General features: G+C 38.6%; 1 long non-coding RNA gene across 1 annotated transcript in view; it reads left to right on the forward strand.

Annotated features, from left to right (window-relative positions):
• Positions 1-252: 252 nt before the first annotated feature.
• Positions 253-24,429, forward strand: part of LOC100613581 (uncharacterized) — a 61,294-nt gene continuing 37,117 nt past the window's right edge. The window contains exons 1-2 of the long non-coding RNA XR_681200.4: positions 253-1,261; positions 2,318-2,410. This is a non-coding gene — a long non-coding RNA (uncharacterized LOC100613581). The remainder of the gene's footprint in view (positions 1,262-2,317; positions 2,411-24,429) is intronic.

Genomic DNA, 24,429 nt, shown 5'->3' on the forward strand with positions numbered 1-24,429 from the left:
GCGACAGCGGTATTAAGATGTATGTTCAGGATCTCATTGGATAGAGGATTAGGAAAATTTCTTTGTTTTAATGTTTCTTAGTAGACCTTTTTAGAAAGAAGGGCAGTGTGGAAATAACATCCTAAGAGCTCATAATGGCAGATGCCAAGGTTTGTGTGTGTGTGCGTGCGCGCGCGCGTGTGTGTGTATGCATGCCTGTGTAATATTATGAGATAATACAAGGGAGAAGGGTGATTCATGGAAAGAGTGGTCGAAGGTTTCGAAAGCTACGGAGTGAGAAAAGGTCTGATGAGTATTTATTTAGGAATTATGATGTCACTGGTGACCTTAGCAGGAATAGAATCTGTAAAATGCTAGGGGCAAAACTGGGTTACAGGAAGGTGAAGAGAAGACAGAGACTTCCTTTTCCAACAGTATTGGCAGAGTAAATATCCTGAAAATCTATCCTGCTACAAAGCACCTAAAAGTAGTAGATAGAAAATGAAAAACACATTTAAATGCATGCCTGCGTTGGAAAGAGTAAGGGAAACCACTGGAGTTATCAGAGGCTAAAGGTTCTGGGAAGGACCAATTCAGAGAACTGTAAGCAGTGAAATCATCTGTGAATTCCAGGGGCCTGGGGCTTCAGTTGTGACACAGATCAACTCAGGTCGGCACAATGGGAGAGTTAGATTCAAATTCTGGAACCCATAATGAATTACATCTTCAGTGAAACTGCAAATTAGGAAAAAAATAAAAATTAAAAACAACCTGCCCTGAATGAAGAAACAAATAAAACTGGTGAATTTTTTGAGCATCTTGTGAGAATTTACAAGTCAGAGCTAGTCCTCAGATGGCCCTAGGTTAGGGTCTGTGATGGTGAATTTTGTTAATTTGACTGGATTGAGGGATACTTAGATAGCTGGTAAAGCATTATTTCTGGGTGCATCTGTGAGGGTTTTCTGGAAGAAATTGGCATTTGAATCAGTGGACTGAGTAAGGAAAATCTGCCTTCAGTGTGGATGGGCACCATCCCATCAGCTGAGGACTAGAATAGAATGAAAATGCAAAGGAAAAGCAAATTTGTTCTCCTTCTTCAAGCTGAGACACCCTTCTTCTCCTGCTCTTGGACATTAGAACTCCAGGTTCTCCAGCCACTGGACTCGGGCACTTGGACCAGCAGTTCCTGGGTTCTCAGGCTTTTGACCTTGTGCTGAGAGTCATACCATCAGCTTTTCCGGTTCTCCGTCTTGCAGATGACCTTGTCAGATTTCATAATTGTGTAAGCCAATTCTCCTAATAAATCTCTCTTATATATCTATCCATCCATCCACCCATCCATCCTATTAATCTCTGTACAATTCTGACTAATACAGGATTCCCTATCTCACCGACTGCATTGTCTGAAAAAGACTCCTGCCACCCTAGGTTTGAAGCTTCCTTAACTGCCTGACAGAAGCAAATAATTTTCTCTAGATGAATCAACTGTCAACCTCAAAGAACTTCCATTTATAAAGTCCCAACATTATCCCAGAATCTAAAATTACAAAATGAAAGAAGAAATAGGATTCAATTTCAGTAGAAACAATAAACAACAGAATCAGCCCTAGATAATGGACTAGTTACATTTATACTGCAAAACTTGTATTTAAAGTTAAAGAAAAAGAATAAAGTTGGAAAAAAAAGTCACATACATGAATGAGGAAGAAGTGACTATAAAGATGACTAGGCAGTTCTAATAAAAACTAAAAATAGGACATTCAGAAATGAAAATTACAGTACTTAAAATTAAAAATTCAATAGGTATACTGCTTAGCCAATTAGACATGACTGAAGATAGAATGACAAACCTAGACTATAAAGCTGAAGTAGTTGGCTCCAACAGAACACAGAGAAACAGAGGGAGTATAAAAGCAGTGGAGAGACATAAAAAATATTTGTAAGATACAACATATATCCAAATCAGAATTACACAAAGAAATATCAGAGAAATGAAAGAGAGATAATTTCAGAGGGAAAACGTCTGAGCAATTCCAGAATTCCAGATGACATGAATCTTCAGATTTAGAAAGCAAAACAAATCCCAGTCTTCACTGAACTGTAGAACACCAGTGAAAAAGAACTTTTAAAAATCCAGAGAGAAAAACATTGCCTCCAAAGAAATATTTACAGTGATAGATGAATTCTAAACAACAACAATGGAAACCAGTAAACTGTGAGATCATATTAAATCCATGAAAAAAATGCTTATAGCTACATATCTAGAATTGTAAAATTGTATGTCATTTTTAGATTAAAAAAGATCAAGAGAGTCCTCACAAACATCTTTTCCCTACAGGAGCTTCTAAAATATATATTTCAGAAATAAGGAAAATGCTTTCAGAAAAACTGAGTTCAAGAAGAAAGGGTGAGCGAAAATAAAGTGGTAAATGTGAGTAAATCTAAACAAATGTTAAATATAATACTCAATAATAATGTCTAATTTTAGAGTATATTAATTTTTTATTGCTGTGTAACAAAGTACCACAAATTTAGTGGCTTAAAACAATACAAATTTATTGACCTTAAGTTTCCATGTGTCATGAGTCTGGGCACAGTTTAATTGGGTTCCCTGATCTGGTCTCACAGCCTGTGTTCTCACCTGGATGGCCACTGAGGAAGAATCCACTTCCAAGCTCATTCAGGTTGTTAGCAGAATTAATTTCCTTTAAGCTCTACACTGAGGGCCCAGACTTTTCGCTAGCTGTCAGCTGCAGGAAGGCCACCCCATCCCATAGACCTTCTCACAGTATGACAGCTATTTTCTTCAAGCCACCAAAAGGATTTCTTTCCAGGATGTATATGATAAGTAATTATTAAAGTGGCATCCCATCACTTTTATCATATAAAATAACTTAAGGGAGTGATGTCCCATTGTCTTTGCCGTATTTCATTGGTTAGAAGCAGGGCACAGGTTCTGTCCGCACTTAAGCAGAGAAAATTGTGCAAGGGCATGACTCATAGGGGGTCACTTTAGGGCGTGCTCACCGCAGAGAAATTGGAGAAACAAAAACAAGACTAAGTCAGAAAGGTCATGCTCAGAGTTAAAGCATGCTAAAGTCCTTGTAGGAAGTGCAAATAGATACAGATTAATTATAAACTGTATTAAGCTGGAAAGGAAAGTACAAAATAAGATGGTAGGAATTAATCAAAATACATCAGCAATCTTAAAGACACAAAACATTTTTAAATAAAAGGGTAAAAAAATATATTGTGGCTATATTATTATCAGATAAAATAGACCTTCAAGTAAAAAAGCATAATTTGAGTTAGAGGATGACTACATAATGACAGAGTAACTCTAAATTACCATCTACCAAATTTCACAATTCAAAATTGTATATAGTAAATATTAGCAGAGATTCCTGAATCATCGTGTGTGCTTTTGAGACACAGTGCTTGGCAATTCAGAAATTAAATAGACAAAATCAAAAACGTATCTTCTCACAAAAAAACAGTAATACATAAAAAATGTTAAGACCACAACATACTTGAACTAATTGCTGTATGTAGAATAAAGCATGAAACAATTAGAGACAACAGAATTAAGCACATGTGACACTGACCATATAAGTATATAAGAGCCACATAATAAACTATAAAACTAGTGTTAACCAATATGAAAGAAATATTTCATAATATGTGGGCCACGTTCTCTAATCACAATAAAGTTTAAAACCAGTGATGAAAACATTATGAAAAAGCTCATATATTTAGAAATTTAAAAACAAACTTCTAAATAATACATCAAAATAGCAATCAAATGGATATTAGAAAACGTTAGAACTAAACAATTATGAAAAATTCTATATATCAAAACATGGAATACAGATAAAATAGTGCAGAGAGAAATTTATAGACTTTCAGAAGGGATGAAAATTAATAAAGTAATCATCAATGATTTAGAATAATATTGAAAAAATAAATCCAGAAAGTAGAGAAAGAAGATAACAAAAATAAAAGCAAAAATTAATAAAACATAAGAATATGGAAAATTAATGAACCTACCTCTGTTCTTTGAAGCAGTTAAAATCTAGATGTCTCTGACAAATTAAGAAAAAAGGGATAGATACAATATTAGCAAATCACAAGAAAACAACTTCAGAAGGACTAGAATGATAGCAGAATGTTATAGACAACTTTCAATTATAATGACAACTTGGATAAAATGGGCACATTTCTAGAAAGTTATATTTTGCAAAAATTGACTTATGAAAGAATTAGAAAACCTGTGCAATCCTGAATCATTGAAATTAGTTAAACATTGAAGTTAAACTATCTTTTCACATAAAACTGAAGTCCACAGTTTTATAATAAATTCTGCTAAATATATTTAATGAGCAAATATTCCAATTTAACATAAACTCTTCCAGAAAATAAAAAAAAAAGACACGTTCCTCTTTAAGTTGTTTAATGAGGCCATGATTGTTATCTTGATTCCAAAATCCAATACAAAATATTAGCAATCTAAATGTAGCAATTCATTAAACACACACACAAATTACTAAATTGACTTTATCCAAAAAATAAAAGGCTAATTAGCATCAAAACCATTAACATAAATTAACAAAATAATGACAACTTATAAAATCATCTCTTTTTGCAGATGAAAGTCAATATTCATTCACATTAGAAACTCTCAGTGAACGTGGAATAGAAGGAAATTCTCATAACTGGCAAAAGAGTACATACAAAATTCTCAAAGGAGATATCATATTCATTGGAGAGGTGGTAAAATCATTTTCTTTAAAGGAAGGAACAAAAGAAGGATGCCCACTATTACCATGCATATTCAACAATGAACTAAGGATGGCAGAAACCACATAAAAAAGAAAGAATAAGAAAAGAATAAACAAAATTCTCATTATTTGTAGAAGATATTATTGTTTTCATAGAAAACCCAAAGAAGGCTACAGACAGATTACTCAAATGTATAAAAGAGCTTAGCTAAGTGACTAAGTGATGATATAAGATCAATACACAAAAGTTAACAAACAGAAAATGTCATTTGTAGAACCAAACATAGATAATTAGGGATTAATTTAACAAGAGATGATCAATCATTTCATGGAGAAATGTTTACATTTTGAAATATATTTTAAAAGATCTAAATTGAGAGATACACAATGTAATATTTTAAATATGCCAATTATCCCCAAATTAATATATAGGGTCAATGAAATTTCTTCCAGAAACCTAAACTGAATTTTCCTTGAAATTTGAGAGTGATTTAAAGATTTGGGTAGAAGTGGTAATGAGTCGAGACATAAAAAATGAAGGGTAACAACTTACCCTAGCAGATATCATGGCTTCTTTAGTGCAGAAATACACAAATAGACCAGTAGAAGTGAAGAGAGAGCCCAGAAATAGACAATGCTTATGGAGAAACAATATATGACAGATGCAGTATTGCATCTCATACAAAAATCTGTTCTAAATGAATTAAAGAATTCAATGTAAAAGTCAAATTTCAAAAAGTTTAGATGGCAAAGTAGGAAAATATCTTTATGACTATCAAGTAGGAAAGGATTTAACAAGCAAAAAAAGAAAAAAATGAGTTGGTGAATTTGACTCCATTAATATTAAGAACTTCTATTCAAAACACACTAAAAATTGAGGGGGTAGGGAGGGAGAGCATTAGGACAAAGATCTAATGCATGCAGGGCTTAAAACCTGGATGATGGGTTGATGAGTGCAGTAAACCACCATGGCACGTGCATACCTATGTAACAAACCTGCATGTTCTGCACATGTATCCCAGAAATTAAAATAATTTTTTTAAATGAGGGGGTAAATACACACCACAAGTGAAAAGATGTACTTACAATCTGTGTCACTGAAAAAATTTACTATTCAGAACTTGTCAATAACTCCTACTAAACAATTTTTAAACAGAAAGTGGCACAAATATGAATGGAAGAGAAAATACAAGTGGCCAATTAAAATGTGAAAACACAGTTAACCTCATCACGAATCAGGGAAACTAAAATTAAAAATATAACCAAGTATAACTTTATATCTCTCAGTTTTGCAATTTTTTCAGAGGGAAAAATACCATGTGTTGAAAGTGTAAAACAGTGGGATCATTTATACTTTAATGGTGGGGATATAGATTTGTATAATAGTTTTTGAAAAGAATTTGACATGATGCAGTAAATATGGAGATGCCCATCCTGTTGGAACTATGAATTTCACCCCTAGCCTAGAAAAACGTTCACACATGGCATAAAGAGACATAGACAAGAATGTCTGCAGCGTTTTGTTTGTAAAGATTAAACCATATTAAATTGCTGTGAAACTACAAAAACTGCAGTTTCATGTGGTTCAGTGTAATAATAGCAACTGAGAACAAAAAAGTTCATTTATAATCTATTCAGATAATATAAGTCATAAGCCACATCTGCTCTGTTTATCATTAGAAAGCTCACAGAGCTATTGTGAGCAAAAGCAACAAACAAAACAAGCCACAGAAACAAACTAACAAGATGATAGAATTTACAGAAAATCAAAACATGCAAAACTGAACCATATATTGTTTAGTTATGTATAAATCATAAAGAAACAAGAGAAAAGCAAAAATTTGATTGCCCTTATGTGAAGGAGGAGTTGGGAAGAGGAATACAAATTTATTTTAAAGGCATTGCTAATCTTAAGCTAAGCAGCGCATATATTGTAAGTATCATTTATATCTTATATACACATATTTTATGTGGATTATCTATTTTAAAATCAATAATTGATTAAATATAGAAGAAGGTGAGGAAGTGGAGGCTAACACTGCATGCTACTTTCTTTGTGGACACTTTGTATGAAAGGAAGAGACCAGAGAGAAGTAGCTGGAGTAGAAAACAGAATCGGAAAAGGTCTCTGTTTTCTGTCTGAGAGGAGTTTGAATGTGTTAACACATTGAAAAGGCGAGGCTGACCGCAGAGGAGAGAGGGTCCTTGATGAGTCAGGTGACTCAGTATATACAAGTGTGATGGTTAATTTTAGGTGTCAACTTGATCGAGTTAGGGGAGGCCCAGATAGCCGGTAAGATACTATTTTTGGGTGTATCTGTGATGGCCTTTCCAGAAGAGATTAGCATTGAAATCAGTGGAGTGAGTAAAGAAGACCCACCCTCACTCAACATGGGCGGTCATAATCCAATCCAACGAGGGCCTGAAGAGAACAGATAGGCAGAGGAGGGGCGAATTTGCTCCCTCTGCTTGAACCCGGCACCCACCTTGTCCCACCCTTGGGCACTGGTGGGAGCTCCTGGCTCTTGGACCTTCAGACTGCAGGACTTACACCAGCATCCTTGCCCCCACTCAGTTTTCAGGCCTTTGACTTTGGCCTGGGAGTTACACTATGGGCTCTCCTAGTTCTCTGGCCTTGAACTCAGACTGAATGATACCATTAGCTACACTGTGGGACTTCTCAGCCTCTAAAATCTTGTGAGCTAATAAATTCCCATAATAAATCTCCTCTCCTCTCTCTCAATAGGAGAATATATATATGTGTGTATTTAATCCATGAGGAAACATATATATGTTTCCTCATGAATTAAAATTTCAATCATCTGTTGAAACTAATCAGTAACAAAGCAAGTCAGGACAGTTGAGAGTGGTAGAAGTTTCAAGTAATTACGGTGAGGCTGCAGAAGAGAATGATTAGAGAGCAGCAATAAGGGTTTGGATCGAGTTGGAGACCATGGGTATGCCATCACACCCATTTGTTCCTTCTTGCCAGGTATGCCAAGCTTCTCAGGTGTAAGAGTATAGGAAGGGTCTGGATTGAGCTAAGCTTTGCATTTTTCTCGGCGGGTGCTACAACAGGTGCACCCAGGCTCAAGTAAATGAATTCACAAGCCATGCGGTTTAGGCATTCTCAGTTCAAGGAAAGAAGACAAGAATGGGCAGAAGGACAGAATGTAAACAGTAAAAATGTTGGTGGCCTTGATGTGGTCAAATAACTGGAGTGCTGAAAATAAGACAGTGGGAGAAATGTGGGGAGGATAAGGAAGGCACTACCAAAAGTTTAAGAATCCAGGAAAGAAAACTAAGGCACTGATAAAGTCCAGGGTGTGGCCCTGATGCATATGGTGAGAGAGAGAGACCTGGTGTGCTGGTGCTGGAAGTGAAGCGATCAGGGAACTGTGAAGCAAGTTTGTTGGATGTCTGCATTGATATTGAAATTGGCCTGGAAAATGGTGGTGAGAAAGAAAATGATCAGAGGGCTAAGGTTCTTGATAAATGTGGAGTGACTGGGGTGTTGGTGAACAACAGCAAGGGAGGATGGTGGAAGGTGGTAACCAGATGGAAAGAGCCCCAAAAGAAGAGAGGCTTTTGTCAGGCCTCTGAGCCCAAGCTAAGCCATCATATCCCCTGTGACCTGCATATATACATCCAGATGACTTGAAGCAAGTGAAGAATCACAAAAGAAGTGAAAATGGCCGGTTCCTGCCTTAACTCATGACATTCCACCATTGTGATTTGTTCCTGCCACACCATAACTGAGCCATTAACCTTGGGAAATTCCTTCTCCTGGCTCAGAAGCTCCCCCACTGAGCACCTTGTGACCCCCACCCCTGCCCACCAGAGAACAACCCCCTTTGACTGTAATTTTCCACCACCTACCCAAATCCTATAAAACAGCCCCACTCCTATCTCCGTTTGCTGACTCTCTTTTCAGACTCAGCCTGCCTGCACCCAGGTGAAATAAACAGCCTTGTTGCTCACACAAAGTCTGTTTGGTGGTCTCTTCACATGGACGCACGTGACATTTGGGCAGGGGACCTCCCTTGAGAGATTGATCCCCTGTCCTCCCGCTCTTTGCTCCATGAGAAAGATCCACCTACAACCTTGGGTCCTCAGACTAACCAGCCCAGGAAACATCTCACCAATTTTAAATCGGGTAAGCGGCCTCTTTTTACTCTCTTCTCCAGCCTCTCTCACTATCCCTCAAACCTCTTTCTACTTTCAATCTTGGCACCATCCTTCAATCTCTCTCTTCTCTTAATTTCAATTCCTTTCCTTTTCTGGTAGAGACAGAGGAGATGCGTTTTATCCGTGAACCCAAAACTCTGGCGCTAGTCACGGACTCAGGAAAACAGTCTTCCCTTGGAGTTTAATCACTGTGGGAACACCTGCTTGATTACTCACCCACGTTTCAGAGGTGTCTGATCACCATGGGGAAGCCTGCCTTGATCCTTCACCTTTAGTGGCAAGCACCAGTTTCCTGGGGGTCGATCACCCCCTACCCCTTCTCTCCGTGTCTCTATCCTCTCTTTTCTCTGGGCTTGCCTCCTTCCCTATAGGAAAACTTCCACCCTCCATTCCTCCTCCTTCTCCCTTAGCCTGTGTTCTCGAGAACTGAAAACCTCTTCAACTCACACCTGACCTAAAACCTAAACCCCTTATTTTCTTCTGCAATACCACTTAACCCCAATACAAACTCCACAACGGTTCCAAATAGCCAGAAAATGGCACTTTCGATTTTTCCATCCTACAAGATCCATATAATTCTTGTTGTAAAATGGGCAAATGCCTGACGTCCAGGCATTCTTTTACACGTGGGTCCCTCCCTAGTCTCTATTTCCAATCTGACTTGTCCCAAATCCTCCTTCTTTCCCTCCCGCCTGTCCCCTCAGTCCCAATCCCAAGCGTCACTGAGTCTTTTCAATCTTCCTTTTCTACTGATGCATCTGACCTCTCCCCTCTTCCCCAGACTGTTCCTCCTCAGGTCACTCCCTGCCAGGCTGAATCAGGCTCCAATTCCTCCTCAGCCTCTGCTCTCCCACCCTATAATCCTTCTATCACCTCCCCTCCTCACACCCAGTCCGGCTTACGTCTTATAGTTTCATTCCGCGACTAGCTCTCCCCAACCTGCCCAACAATTTCCTCTTAAAAAGGTGGCTGGAGCTAAAGGCATAGTCAAGGTTAATGCCCCTTTTCATTTATCCAACCTCTCCCAAATCAGTTTGTGTTTAGGCTCTTTTTCATCAAATATAAAAACACAGCCCAGTTCATGGCTTGTTTGGCAGCAACCCCGAGACGCTTTACAGCCCTAGATCCTGAAGGATCAGTCAGAAAGCTGTCTTATTCTCAATATGCATTTTATTACCTAATCTGCTCCTGACATTAAATAAAGCTCCAAAAATTAGATTTTGGCCCTCAGACCCCACAACAGGACTTAATTAACCTCGCCTTCAAGGTGTACAATAATAGAGTAGAGACAGCCAAGTAGCAACATATTTCTGAGTTGCAATTCCTTGCCTCCACTGTGAGAGAAACCCCAGCCACATCTCCAGCACACAAGAATCTTAAAATGCCTAAGCCACACATGCCTAAGCCACAATGGTCAAGCATTCCTACAGGACCTCCTCCATTAGGACCTTGCTTCAAGTGCCAGAAATCTGGCCACTGGGCCAAGGAATGCCTGCAGCCCGGGATTCCTCCTATACCATGTCCCACCCATGCAGAGACCCACTGGAAATCAGACTGTCCACCTTGCCTAGCAGCCACTCCTAGAGCCCCTAAAGCTCCAGCCCAAGGTTCTCTAACTGACTCCTTCACACATCTTCTCAGCTTAGCGGCTGATGACTGACGCTGCCTGATCTCCTTGGAAGCCTCCTGGACCATAACAGATGCTTTGGGTAAATCTTAACAGTGGAGGGTAAGTCCATCCCCTTCTTAATCAATATGGAGGCTACCCACTCTACATTGCCTTCTTTTCAAGGGCCTATTTCCCTTGCCTCCATAACTGTTGTGGGTATTGATGGCCAGGCTTCAAAACCCCTTAAAACTCCCCCACTCTGGTGCCAACTTGGACAACATTCTTTTATGCACTCCTTTTTAGTTATCCCCACCTTCCCAGCTCCCTTATTAGGTCAAGACATTTTAACTAAATTATCTACTTCCCTGACTACTCCTAGGCTACAGCCTCATCTCATTGCTGCCCTTTTCCCCAGTTCAAAGCCTCCTTTGCATCCTCCCCTTGTATCTCCCCACCTTAATCCACAAGTATAGGACACCTCTACTCCCTCCTTGGTGACCAATCATGCACCCCTTAGTATCCCATTAAAACTGAATCACCCTTACCCCACTCAATGCCAACATTCCATCCCACAGCACGCTTTAAAAGGATTAAAGCCCATTACCACTTGCCTGTTACAACATGGCCTTTTAAAGCCTATAAACTCTCCTTACAATTCCCAATTTTACCTGTCCAAAAACCGGACAAGCCTTACAAGTTAGTTCAGGATCTGCACCTTATCAACCAAATTGTCTTGCCTATCCACCCTGTGGTGCCAAACCCATACACTCTCCTATCCTCAATACCTCCCTCTACAACCCCTCTTAACCCATTATTCTGTTCTGTATCTCAAACGTGCTTTCTTTACCATTCCTTTGCACCCTTCATCCCAGCCTCTCTTTGCTTTCACTTGGACTGACCCTGACACCCATCAGGCTCAGAAAATTACCTGGGCTGTACTGCCGCAAGACTTCACAGACAGCCCCCATTATTTCAGTCAAACCCAAATTTCTTCCTCATCTGTTACCTATCTTGGCATAATTCTTCATGAAAACACACGTGCTGTCCCTGCTGACTGTGTCCGGCTAATCTCCCAAACCCCAATCCTTTCTACAAAACAACAACTCCTTTCCTTCCTAGGCATGGTTAGGTACTTCTGCCTTTAGATACCTAGTTTTACCATCCTGACTAAACCATTATATAAACTCACAAAAAAAAACCTAGCTAACCCCATAGATGCTAAATCCTTTCCGCACTCCCCTTTCCATTCCTTAAAAACAGCCCTAGAAGCTGCTCCCATGCTAGTTCTCACTAACTCATCCCAACCCTTTTTATTACACATAGCCAACGTACAGGGCTGTGTGGTCAAAATTCTTACACAAGAGCCCGGGACTGCGCCCTGTAGCCTTTCTGTCCAAACAACTTGACCTTACTCTTTTAGGCTGGCCATCGTGTCTCTGTGTGGTGGCTGCCACTGCCCTAATACTTTTAGATGCCCTCAAAGTCACAAACTATGCTCAACTCACTCTCTACAGTTCTCATAACTTCCAAAATCTATTTTCTTCCTCACACCTGATGCATATATTTTCTGCTCCCTGGCTCCTTCAGCTATACTCACTCTTTGTTGAGTCTCTCACAGTTACCATTGTTCCTGGCCTGGACTTCAATCTGACCTCCCACATTATTCCTGATACCACACCTGACCCCCACAAATGTATCTCTCTGATCCACCTGACATTCACTCCATTTCCCCATATTTCCTTCTTTCCTGTTCCTCACCCTGATCACATTTGGTTTATTGACAGCAGTTCCACCAGGCCTAATCACCACTCACCGGCAAAGGCAGGCTATGCTATAGTATCTTCCACATCTATCATTGAGGCTACCACTCTGCCCCCCTCCACTACCTCTCAGCAAGCCGAACTCATTGCCTTAACTCGAGCCCTCACTCTTGCAAAAGGACTACACATCAATACTTATACTGACTCTAAATATGCCTTCCATATCCTGCACCACCATGCTGCTATATAGGCTGACAGGGTTTCCTCACTAAGCAAGGGTCCTTCATCATTAATGCCTCTTTAATAAAAACTCTTCTCAAGGCCGCTTTACTTCCAAAGGAAGCTGGAGTCATTCACTGCAAGGGCCATCAAAAGGCATCAGATCCCATCACTCAGGGCAAAGCTAATGCAGATAAGGTAGCTAAAAAAGCAGCTAGTGTTCCAACTTCTGTCCACGGCCAGTTTTCCTCCTTCTCGTGGGTCACTCCCACCTACTCCCCCAGTGAAACTTCCACTTATCAATCTCCTCCCACACAAGGCAAATAGTTCATTTCATAACCTCTTCCATGTAAGTTACAAGCCACTAGTCCACCTCTTAAAACCTCTCTTTTCCTTTCCATCGTAAAAATCTATCCTCAAGGAAATCACTTCTCAGTGTTCCATCTGCTATTCTACTACTCCTCAGGAATTTCTCAGGGCCCCTCCCTTCCCTACACATCAAGCTCAGGGATTTGCCCCTGCCCAGGACTGACAAATTTACTTTACTCACATGCCCTGAGTCAGGAAACTAAAATACCTCTTGGTCTGGGTAGACACTTTCACTGGATGGGTAGAGGCCTTTCCCACAGGGTCTGAGAAGTCCACTGCCATCATTTCTTCCCTTCTGTCAGACATAATTCCTTGGTTTGGCCTTCCCACCTCTATACACTCCAATAACAGACCAGCTTTTATTAGTCAAATCACCCAAGCAGTTTCTCAGGCTCTGCATATTCAGTGGAACCTTCATAACCCTTACCGTCCTCAATCTTCAGGAAAGGTAAAATGGACTATTGGTCTTTTAAAAACACACCTCACCAAGCTCAGCCTCCAACTTAAAAAGGACTGGACAATACTTTTACCACTTGCCCTTCTCAGAATTCAGGCCTGTCCTCAGGATGCTACAGGGTACAGCCCATTTGAGCTCCTGTATGGACGTTCCATTTTATTAGGCCCCAGTCTCATTCCAGACACCAGCCCAACTTGAAGTGCACCCCAAAAACTTGTCATCCCTACTATCTTCTCTCTAGTCATACTCCTATTCCCCATTCTCGACTACTCGTAAATACCCTGCCCTTGTTTACACTGCCGGTTTACGCTTTTCCTTCAAACCATCATAACTGATATCTCCTGGTTTTACCTCAAACCACTACCCTTAAGTCTCTCTTAAAGTGGATAATCTTTGTTAACAGGGTACACGCCAATATTTTCACCCTGATGAAGTCCTATTCTTTACTTTTATGCTCACTCTTATTCCTGTTCCCGTTCTTATGCCACCCTCTGCCTCTCCCCAGCTATCTCCACCACACTGTCAATCACACTCACTCTCTCCTAGCCATTTCTAATCCTTCTTTAACAATTGCTGGCTTTGCAGTTGCTGGCTTTGCATTTCTCTTTCCTCCAAAATCGCGGAGGCCTTGACTTACTGACAAATAAAAATAAAAAATAAAAAAATAAAAAACTCCATGTATTTTTAAATAAAGAGTGTTGCTTTTACCTAAATCAATCTGGCCTTGTATCTGACAAGATAAAAAAACTCAAGGATAGAGCCCCAAAACTTGCCAACCAAGCAAGTAATTATGCTGAACCCCCATGGACACTCTCTAATTGGATGTCCTGGGTCCTCCCAATTCTTAGTCCTTTAATACCTGTTTTCCTCCTTCTCTTATTCAGACCTTGTGTCTTCCGTTTAGTTTCTCAATTCATACAAAACCACATCCAGGCCATCACCAATCATTCCATATGACAAATGTTCCTTCCAACAACCCCACAATATCACACCTTACCACAAAATCTTCCTTCAGCTTAGTCTCCCCTACTGTAGGTTCCCACACCGCCCCTAATCTGGCTTGAAGCAGCCGTGGGAAACATTGTCCATTATCTCTCCATACCACCCCCCTAAAATTTTTGCTGCCCCAACACTTCAATACTATTTCATGTTACTTTTCTTATTAACATAAGAAGACAGGAATGTCAGGCCTCTGAGCCCAAGCTAAGCCATCATATCCCCTGTGACCTGCACATATACATCCAGATGGCCTGAAGCAAGTGAAGAATCAGGAAAGAAGAGAAAATGGCCAGTTCCTGCCTTAACTGATGACATTCCACCATTGTGATTTGTTCCTGCCACAACTTAACTGAGCCATTAACCTTGGGAAATTCCTTCTTCTGGCTCAGAAGCTCCCACACTGAGCACCTTGTGACCCCTGCCCCTGCCTGCCAGAGAACAACCCCCTTTGTAATTTTCCACCACCTACCCAAATCCTATAAAATGGCCCCACCCCTATCTCCCTTTGCTGACTTTCTTTTTGGACTCAGCCCACCTGCAAATAAACAGCTTTGTTGCTCACACAAAGCCTGTTTGGTGGTCTCTTCACACAGAGCCCACGACAGCTTTTATCTGAGGAATGAGAATTCCTGATGTGGGAGTCATGCTGTGAAGCTAGTTTATAGGGTACACGTAGTGTGGGAGAATAAGCTGACTTCCCTTGAGGATAAAAAGAGTGTTAGGTTCTAGCTTCGATGCCATAATGTTTTAAAATAGCTCAAGCCCCTTGTCTTCACTCTTATTTTTAATCTTCAAACTTTTTCTAGCTATGAGTTCTGCTGATTTCTTTTCACTTGCTAACCTCACAGCACCTAATCACCATGCATAGTAAAACTTGGAAATATGTCTAAGACACTGGATTGCACTCTGCTGAAGACAAAAAAAATCTAATATTTGCATTTATGTCCACAGTACCTAGCATAGTGCCCAGAAAATAAAAGGTGCTCTATATGTTTATTGAATGAATGAATAGAGCAATATTAACAAATGGAGAGGATTGTGAAAGCAATGAATGAATACTAATACAAATCTGGGTCTGTATTTGTGGAGGAGCATGTGTGTGCTTCTTGCATGAAGTCATTAGAGAAGCAATTAAGATACCCTCGAGGACAGTTATAAAGTCTGATCGCTGGAGAGAGTTTTGGGCAAGGAATATCATTTTAATCCAAAATATAGGAAAAGTCACTAGAAAAATAACAAACAGAGCATTATGGAAAATACCATCACAATCACTTAGTGAATAGCCATGAAGAGAAAGATGTCAATACAGTCCCCACTGGTACATTCTGAAACTAAGATCCAGCTAAATACCTACTAATGAAGTTTTTTTAATTGAAAACATATTTTCATAATTTAAGTACTATAGAGTACACATTCAACCAAGAAAGCCTGTTTCATAGTGTTGGAAATAAGGGTCCTGTGAAATCAAGTTTATTGTTAGAAGTGGGTTTTAAGAAACCTGAAAAGGTTGGTAATACTAAAAGAAATATGGAACAGATGTTGTCTCAAGCAGGGTCCTGGATAAATAATATCAAAATATTGATATGAAGCTAATGACAAAGGGTGATAGCATTGGTATGTTTTTTGTTTTTGTTTTTTCTTTTTGCAAAAATGTGTATATGCTCTAATCAGCAGTGTACAGCTTCTTTTGAATCTCAGGAATAGCTAAACAATTTTAGTATTAGGTATGCTTTGAATTTAGATTTTAATAGGTCATATATTTATAGAAACCACTAGATGAGGTTTCAGAAGTGTAAATCTTGCTCTTTGCTCAATGGAAGTGTTTCTCATTAAACAGTCTGTTCTGGTCCTCGTAAAGAAGTCTGCCTAGAAGTTATGCCTAAAGAGATAATAAACATCAATCTAATAGTGTATGTGATGCGTGAGTAAGTTTGTAAACTGTAGGGTACTCAGTGATGTAACAACATTGGTGTGCCGGATATCCTGAAAAGATTTAAAGATATATAAACAGTAAATAGAATATACACTTTCCTCTACTACTTAGGAGATACATGGAATTCTAGAAATAAACAAATCCTGATATTTTGCCTCAATATGTTAGCTTTATTTAAAATGAAAAACAAAAGGAATTTAAGGGAGATTAACCACTGACTGATGACAGAATTTGGACAAAGGGTCAGATCTCCTGTGCTCTGGGCCTCCCCTTCTCTTTTGCCTTGTATTTGAAAACTGTATTTATGTTACTAACACTTGATATCTACAAAAAATGCCTTGACTTTTACATATGAGCAAAACAAATTAAAAATTTTAAGTTTAAATTTTATTTAAACTTAAACTTTATTTAAACTTTAAAAATTAAGTTTAAATTTTATTATAGAGGTGTGGACTTTAATACATCTAACAAAGAATGAATGAAATAAAGTTTCAGGTGGAAAAGTAATTATTCCATTAGAGTGACAGGATGCAGAATCAGGAATCATATTAGCCTAGACTTAAAACTATGTGTAGAATTTATTCATAAATATTTTCCAATAAACTGTATAACTGATCTTCCCCTTTTCCAAAAAACCCCACAAGATTTTCATAATAAAGAGGTTAGTTTGTGCAGTGATGTTCCAATATTATAACTTGTTTAAGGGGCTGGATTCCGTTGAACATGCTTTCAATTCTTTTAGGTATATACCCAGAAATGGAAGTGCTGGATCATATAATAACTCTATTTTTAATTTTTTGAGGAACTGCCATACTGTTTTCCACCATTCCACATTCTGGATTCCAAAATGTTAAGTTCAAAGTTATACAGAACCAGAACTGACTAACCCGAACTAAGAGGCTCTTTGGGTTGAATAGGGCTGGTTATTTACAGAAGGCATGGCTGAAGCAGATCTATTGTTCTGACTGGCCCTAACAGCCACATAAATTCCGAAATTCTTTCTTTTCTTCCTGCCCAAATTAAAGATTTGGAAGTAGAGTTGAAAGCAAAACTTCAGAATGTCATACCCACAAAAATGTTATGGTTTTGGGGTATTTAATCTTCTTAGACTATTAAAAAGATCTGACTGGGTATTTGTTTTTATTTGGGACTAACATCAGGTTCCAAACCAGAAAAATGCATCAAGAAGTTTCACAGCCGCTTCAAATAAATTTTGGCTTAAAGAAAAAAAGTTTTAAATCAGGTATTAAAAAAAGTGATAAAGCATTATATACAATTATTTCCTACCACAGAAATTTTGGAAAGCTGCATAAAGAATCCAATTTTGATCCTTAAAAATTATTTTTATCAATTCCTGTCTTTCAAGAAAGATGATAAAATGTAGTCATTTCCCGCACAATCTTGGCTCACTGCAACTTCCACCTCCCAGGTTCAAGCGATTTTCCTGCCTCAGCCTCCCGAGTAGCTGGGATTTACAGGTGTGTGCCACCAAACTTGGCTATTTTTTGTATTTTTATTAGAGACAGGGTTTCACCATGTTGGCCAGCCTGTTCTCGAACTCCGGATCTCAGGTGACCTGCCTGCCTCAGCCTCCCAAAGTGCTGGGATTACAGGCATGAATCACCACGCTTGGCCAAATTTAGTCACTTGTTTCAGCTGAGAGAAACTTCCAGTCTAATCTTTCTTCTGCCTCCACCTCCCTCCCCAGTTCACCCTTCTGTGCATGCATAGCTATATGCTCTCTTCTCTTCCTCCTACTTTAAAATAATTCCAAAGAATTTGGCTTCAAGAAAATGATGTCCCGGCTAGTCTCCAGTAAGAGTCACAGAATCATTTATTATGCACTAGATGCCCTAATTGTAGAACAAATGATTTTATAGTTCAAGTATATAAAATAGAGATATATCTTGATGTTAGAACCATTTTGTATACCGTTTTACATCAATTGGCTCACCAAACCTCCTGTAAATATAGACTAAAATGAAGAGCAAACTTCACTGGGATGTTAAGCTTTTTGAAATGAGAATTCTTTATCTCGAGAGTACAGGGCCACACACATAGTTAATAAACAATAAATGAGGAAGGAATGAAACCCCCCGTACTGATTATGGATATGTGACATCTTCACATGACTTACTCGTGAGGATTAGCTACAAACACTGGGTCTTCCCTTTTTTAATTTCCCTACAGATTGTGGACCACACAAATGAAAGAGGTTGGCAACTGCTAAGTTTGCTATTCTGTAATTAGGTTATTAATCCTAAAGTCTTTTCTCTATGAGGAAAATTAAAGGCTGACTGTTTTTCTTGTTTTTAAAAATATAACTAAGTTCTAGCCAGGCATGGTGGCTCACATCTATAATCTCAGCACTATGGGAGGCCGAGGCAGAAGGATTGCTTGAGTTCAGGGATTCAAGACCAGCCTGGTTAACATAGCGAGACCTCATCTCTGTTAAAAAAGAAATACACACAGTTCTATATTTACTCTCCACCTCTCAACAGGGTATGTTTTACAGTTAGTATCACATTTGGCCACCCTGTCAATGCTGTTGCTATTCACTCAGGAGAAAGTATATGCCTATGTCAATTTTTCCTGGGGCTGATACATTTCCGTTATTTTTCCTTCCACTGAGAAAAGCCATTATTAGTGTTACTTCTTTGCCCACTGAATATGGCAGACACTTGGACTGGCTGATCAACCTGTATTTTCAAATCCATTCCTCCCCCGTCTGCCTCTACCACAGTGTAATAAAACTCACTTTTCCAGACTATCTTTAAGCTTTGGGTGATTATGTGACACAGTCCTGGCTAGTGAGATGCAAAGCTGACTGGCAGCTGCTAATGCTTTCTGTTCCCTCTCCTCCTCCTTCCTGCCTAGCTCATGGATGGTGAAGCAGCCATCTTGCAAATACAGAGATTAAAACTACATGCTAAGGATGGCAGCATAGAAAGATGTAACAAGCCTAAGACATTAGCCATATTGTAGAATCACTGCACCAGAATGGAGGACCTATCCGAACTTTTTCCAATTTTTAAAATAGTGGTAATATACACATAACATAAAATTTACCATTTTAACCATTTTAAGTGTACATGGTATTAACTACATTCATATTGTTGTACAACCATCACCACCATCCATCACATCTCTATAAGTCTCTTCATCTTGTAATACTGAACCTCTATACCCATTGAACAACAACTCTGCATTCCCCTTTCCTCCAGCCCCTGGGAACCACCATTCTACTTTCTGTCTCTGATTTCTGACTGCTCTAACTACCTCAGCTAAATGGAGTCATACAGTATTTACCTTTTTGTGATTAGCCTATTCATTTAGCATAATGTCTCCAAGGTTCATCCATGTTGTTGCATATGTCAGAATTTTTTTCTTTTTATGGCTAGATGATATCCCATTGTATTTATGTGCCACATTTTGTATATTCATTCACCCACTCATGGACACTTGGATTGCTTCCACATTTCAGATGTTGTGAATAATGCTGCTATGAATATAGATGTACAAATATCTCTTTGAGAGCATGCTTTCTATTCTTTTAGGTATATACCCAGAAATGGAAGTACTGGATCATATAATAATTCTACTTTTAATTTTTTGAGGAACTGCCATATTGTTTTCCACAATAGCAGTATCATTTTATATTCCTACCAATACTCACAAGGGTTTCAGTTTATCTACATCCTAGCCAATATTTGTTACTTTCTGTTTGTTTGGTGTTTTTAAAGTAAATCTTAGTTATTCTAATGCATGTGAGGTATCTCATTGTGGTTTTGACTTGCATTTCCCTAGTTATTGGTGATAGTCAGCATCTTTTCATGTGCTTACTGGCCATTTGTCTTGTATTTTGACAAATGTCTGTTGAGGTCCTTTGCTCATTTTTGAATTGGGTTGTTTTTTGTTGTTGAGTTTAGGAGTTATGGATATTAATACCTTATCAGATATGTGATTTGCAAACAAACATTTTCCAGCATTCTATATGCCATGGTCTAAATGTGTCCTCCCCAAAATTCATTTGTTGAAACTTAATAGCCAATGTGATAGTATTAAGAGGTGGGCCTTTTGAACAGTGATTAAGTCATGAGGACTCTTCCTTTGTGGATGAGATTAAGTCCCTTATGAAAATGCTGGAGGGAGCAATCCCATTACTAGGTATATACCCAAAGGATTATAAATCATTCTACTATAAAAACACATGCACATATATGTTTATTGCAGCACTATTCACAATAGCAAAGACTTGAAACCAACCCAAATGCTCATCAATGATAGACTGGACAAAGAAAATGTGGCACAGATACCCCATGGAATACTATGCAGCCATAAAAAAGGATGAGTTCATGTCCTTTTCAGGGACATGGATGAAGCTGGAAACTGTCATACTCAGCAAACTAACACAGGAACAGAAAACCAAACACTGCATGTTCTCACTCATAAGTGGGAGTTAAACAATGTAAACACATGGACACAGGGAGGGGACATCACACACTGGGGCTTGTCGGGGGGGTACGGAGCTAGTGAAGGGATAGCATTAGGAGAAATACCTGATGTAGATGACAGGTTGATGGGTGCAACAAACCACCATGGCACGTGTATACCTATGTAACAAACCTGCACATTCTGCACATGTATCCCAGAACTTAAAAGTATGAAAAAAAAGAACAGAATAATCTCTACCTATAAGATGTATTTGCATTTTGAATGTTGTAATCTTATGAATCCATATGAATCTTGCATTATTAATCTTGTAATCTTGTAAGATTCATAATGGAAATCCAACTTATACATCTAAGATTAGTATTCATTGGAACAATGTGGAAGTATGTATGGGATGTGATCACAAAGCAATGTTAGTAGTTCAGATTTGTATCAATCAACTAGTCAACACTATGGATATAGTCCACCTACTGCTTTTGAACCCATCCATTCTCTATTACTATTCATTGTTATCCTTCATTCTTTCTCACATGCTTTGGCCAGTGACTTGCTAAAATCCAAACACTGTGTCTATAGAATTTTTCTATCTACCAATTTAGTCACCCTAAACAACAGCAATGTGTTGTCTCTTATGGGTTGTTTTCAGTGCTTTAACCATGCTGTTTCTCAGTTAACTGCTTGCTGAAAGTGTGTTTGTTTGTATATTCTGGAATCTGCTGGCCATTGATAAAATGGGCTTAAGTCTGACAGTGTGAATGGGTTTCATCTTTTTTATGCAGTGTTTCACCATTAACATAATACATTCCTATATGTTATAAATGAAATTCATTGAATTTGAATCATATAATTTTTACAGGAGATTATTAATTGCTATGTAATCTGAGTACGTTATGATTCCAAGGTGGAAACAGGGTTTGGATGGCTTAGGTGTCTTCCTTTTACTGGTTGTCACACACTCTTACCACGAATGAGTGGGAAGAGAATAGCTTCAGAGCCACAGGTCAGTTGAACTTGCCTGTTACTACCTGAATGACTTTAAGCTGTTACTTAATATTATGAGTATTCCTTTCTTACTTTTGTTCAAATATGAATATAGTGTGTATCTTGAAGGACTTGAGATATCTATATCTATATATCAAGGTTATATATTATATATATATATATATATCTTATGAAGTCCTTCAAGATACATACTATATCTCTATTTGAACAAAATACACACACACACACAAACACATACCTCTTATATATCAAAAATATAATGAATGGCAGTTTACTTCTATGTCATTCTTTCCAAAGTTTCTTTCAGTCCAGTTTCAATAGTTTCTTATTGTTAACAAAGGAAAAAAAGAAAAAAGAAGCCACTCGCTTTGCAATCCCCCCTTTCCACTGTCTTACAAATGAAAAATGGAAAGTACCTCTGACTGGTTCCCTCCCACAACCAATCAGACTGGTTGTTGGCCAGGTTTTCATTTACATAGGGTGTAACCAAGTAACCAATGGGAAACCTCTAAAGGGTATTTAAACCCTAGAAAATTCTGTAACCAGGGCTCTTGGCTGTTTGCTCAAGCCCACTCCCACTCTGTGGAGTGTACTTTTGTTTCAATAAATCTGTGCTTTTGTTTTGCTTCAAAAAAAAAAAATGCTGGAGAGAAATTGCTAGCCCCTTTTTGCCCCTTCATCTCTTCCACCATGTGAAAACACTAACATGGCACCATCTAGGGGGAAACATGCCCTCACCAGACACCAAACCTGTCAGCACCTTGATCTTGGACTTCTCAGCCTCCAGAACCATAAGAAGTAAATTTCTATTGTTACTCAGGCTCAGGTATTTTTGTTATAGCAGCACAAATGACCTGAGACACCATAGGTTGCCTTTTCACTCTGTTGATAGTGGCCTTCCATGCACAAGGTTTTTAAGTTGGCTGGGCATGGTGGCTCATGCCTGTAATCCCAGCACTTAGGAAGCTGAGGTGGGCAGATTATTTGAGCCCAGGAGCTGAAGTCCAGCCTGGGCCACATGGCAAAACTACTTCTCTACAAAAGATACAGAAAAGTTAGCCAGGCTTGGTGGCATGCACCTATAGTCCCAGCTACTCTGGAGGCAGAGGTAGGAGATCACTTGAGCCTAGGAGGTTGAGGCTACAGTAAGCTGAGATCACACAACTGTACCCCAGCTTGGGTGACAGAGTGAGACCCTGACTTGAAAAAAACAAGTTTTTAAGTTTCATGAAGTTCAATTTGTCTATTCTTTTTTTTGTTGTCTGTGCCTTTGGTGCCATATCACATCTTGCCAAATCCAATATCATAAAGCTTTTGCCCCATGTTTTAACTAAGAATCATACTTTTAGCCTTTATTTTTAGGTCTTTAATTCATTTTAATTTTTTATATGGTGCTAGGTAAGGGTTCAACTTTATTTTCTTGCATGTTGATATCCGGTTTTCCTAGTACCATTTGTTGAAAAGATTGTCCTTTTCCCACTAAGTGTTCTTAGCATCCCTTTGAAAATTATTTGGTCATATGTGTAAGGGATTATTTCTGGGCTCTCCATTCCGTTCCATTGGTGTATATGTGTGTCTTTATGCCAGTGCCACACTGTTTTGATTACTGTAGCTTTGTATTAAATTTTAAATTCAAAAAGTTCAAGTCTCTCACATTTGTTCTTTTTCAAGATTTTATCTGAACATTTAAGAAAAAGAAAAAAGTCCTTCATTATAATTTTGGTTTTATATTATCCGCTGCTGAACCCAATCCTGACACATTGGTATGATGTATTTTTGGTATTGAGCTCAACAATATGAGAAATTCCAAAAAACAAAGTTACAATTGAGTTCTGCCTCTCTAATATGTAAGACAATAATTTATCAAGATTAATTTGAGATCATTTTGTGAGAAAGGGAATTTTTCCTTTTTTGTTAAATGTAGGTACCAGAAAATTGATGATAATTTATATTCAATACCTGAGGGACTTCTAACCTCAGAGCTTTATTGAGAATGACTGAATTAGATTTTCATATCTGCTTCTGCATTTAATCTGCTGTGATATGTTATTTTGGTTGACGTATACATAGAAAATCTCACCTCATACACAAAAGAGGTGGAACAGAGCTTCTCAAAAGTTAGTTGCAGCATGGAATCTGAAACTGTATCAGTGAACTTTGCATACTCTGCAACATTAAAAACAATCAGTCTCTCTTTCCACTTCAAATGGATCTTTTACCTCTGAATGATTTTGTAACATCACAGACTGGTCATTTGGAAAAGATTGGCTCAATAAGTTAGGTAGTTCTTCCAAACATTGATCCATCCCATCATGTAATGTTAAAAGAAAATCATAGGGTTTTTCATTTTGTTTTTGTTTTTGGAGATAGGGTCTTGCTCTGTCACCCAGGCTGAAGTGTGGTGGCACAATCTTGGCTCAATGCAGCGTTAACCACCCAGGCTTAAATGATCCTCCCACCCCAGCCTCCTGAGTAACTGGGACTAAAGGCAAACACCACCATGCTCGGCTATTTTTTAGAGATGAGATCTTGCTATGTTGCCCAGACTGGAAAAATCATGTTAATAATAACAAAATTGATTTTATCGGAAAAGCCTTTAAATATTAGGAAACTATTAAGCTCATGGCAATGGATACCAGTTTTCCAAAATCCTAATTGTTACCAGAAAGCTCAGATTTTTATCA

Source organism: Pan troglodytes, chromosome 6, assembly GCF_028858775.2.
Source record: "Pan troglodytes isolate AG18354 chromosome 6, NHGRI_mPanTro3-v2.0_pri, whole genome shotgun sequence".
In the NCBI taxonomy this organism is placed as follows: Eukaryota; Metazoa; Chordata; class Mammalia; order Primates; family Hominidae; genus Pan; species Pan troglodytes.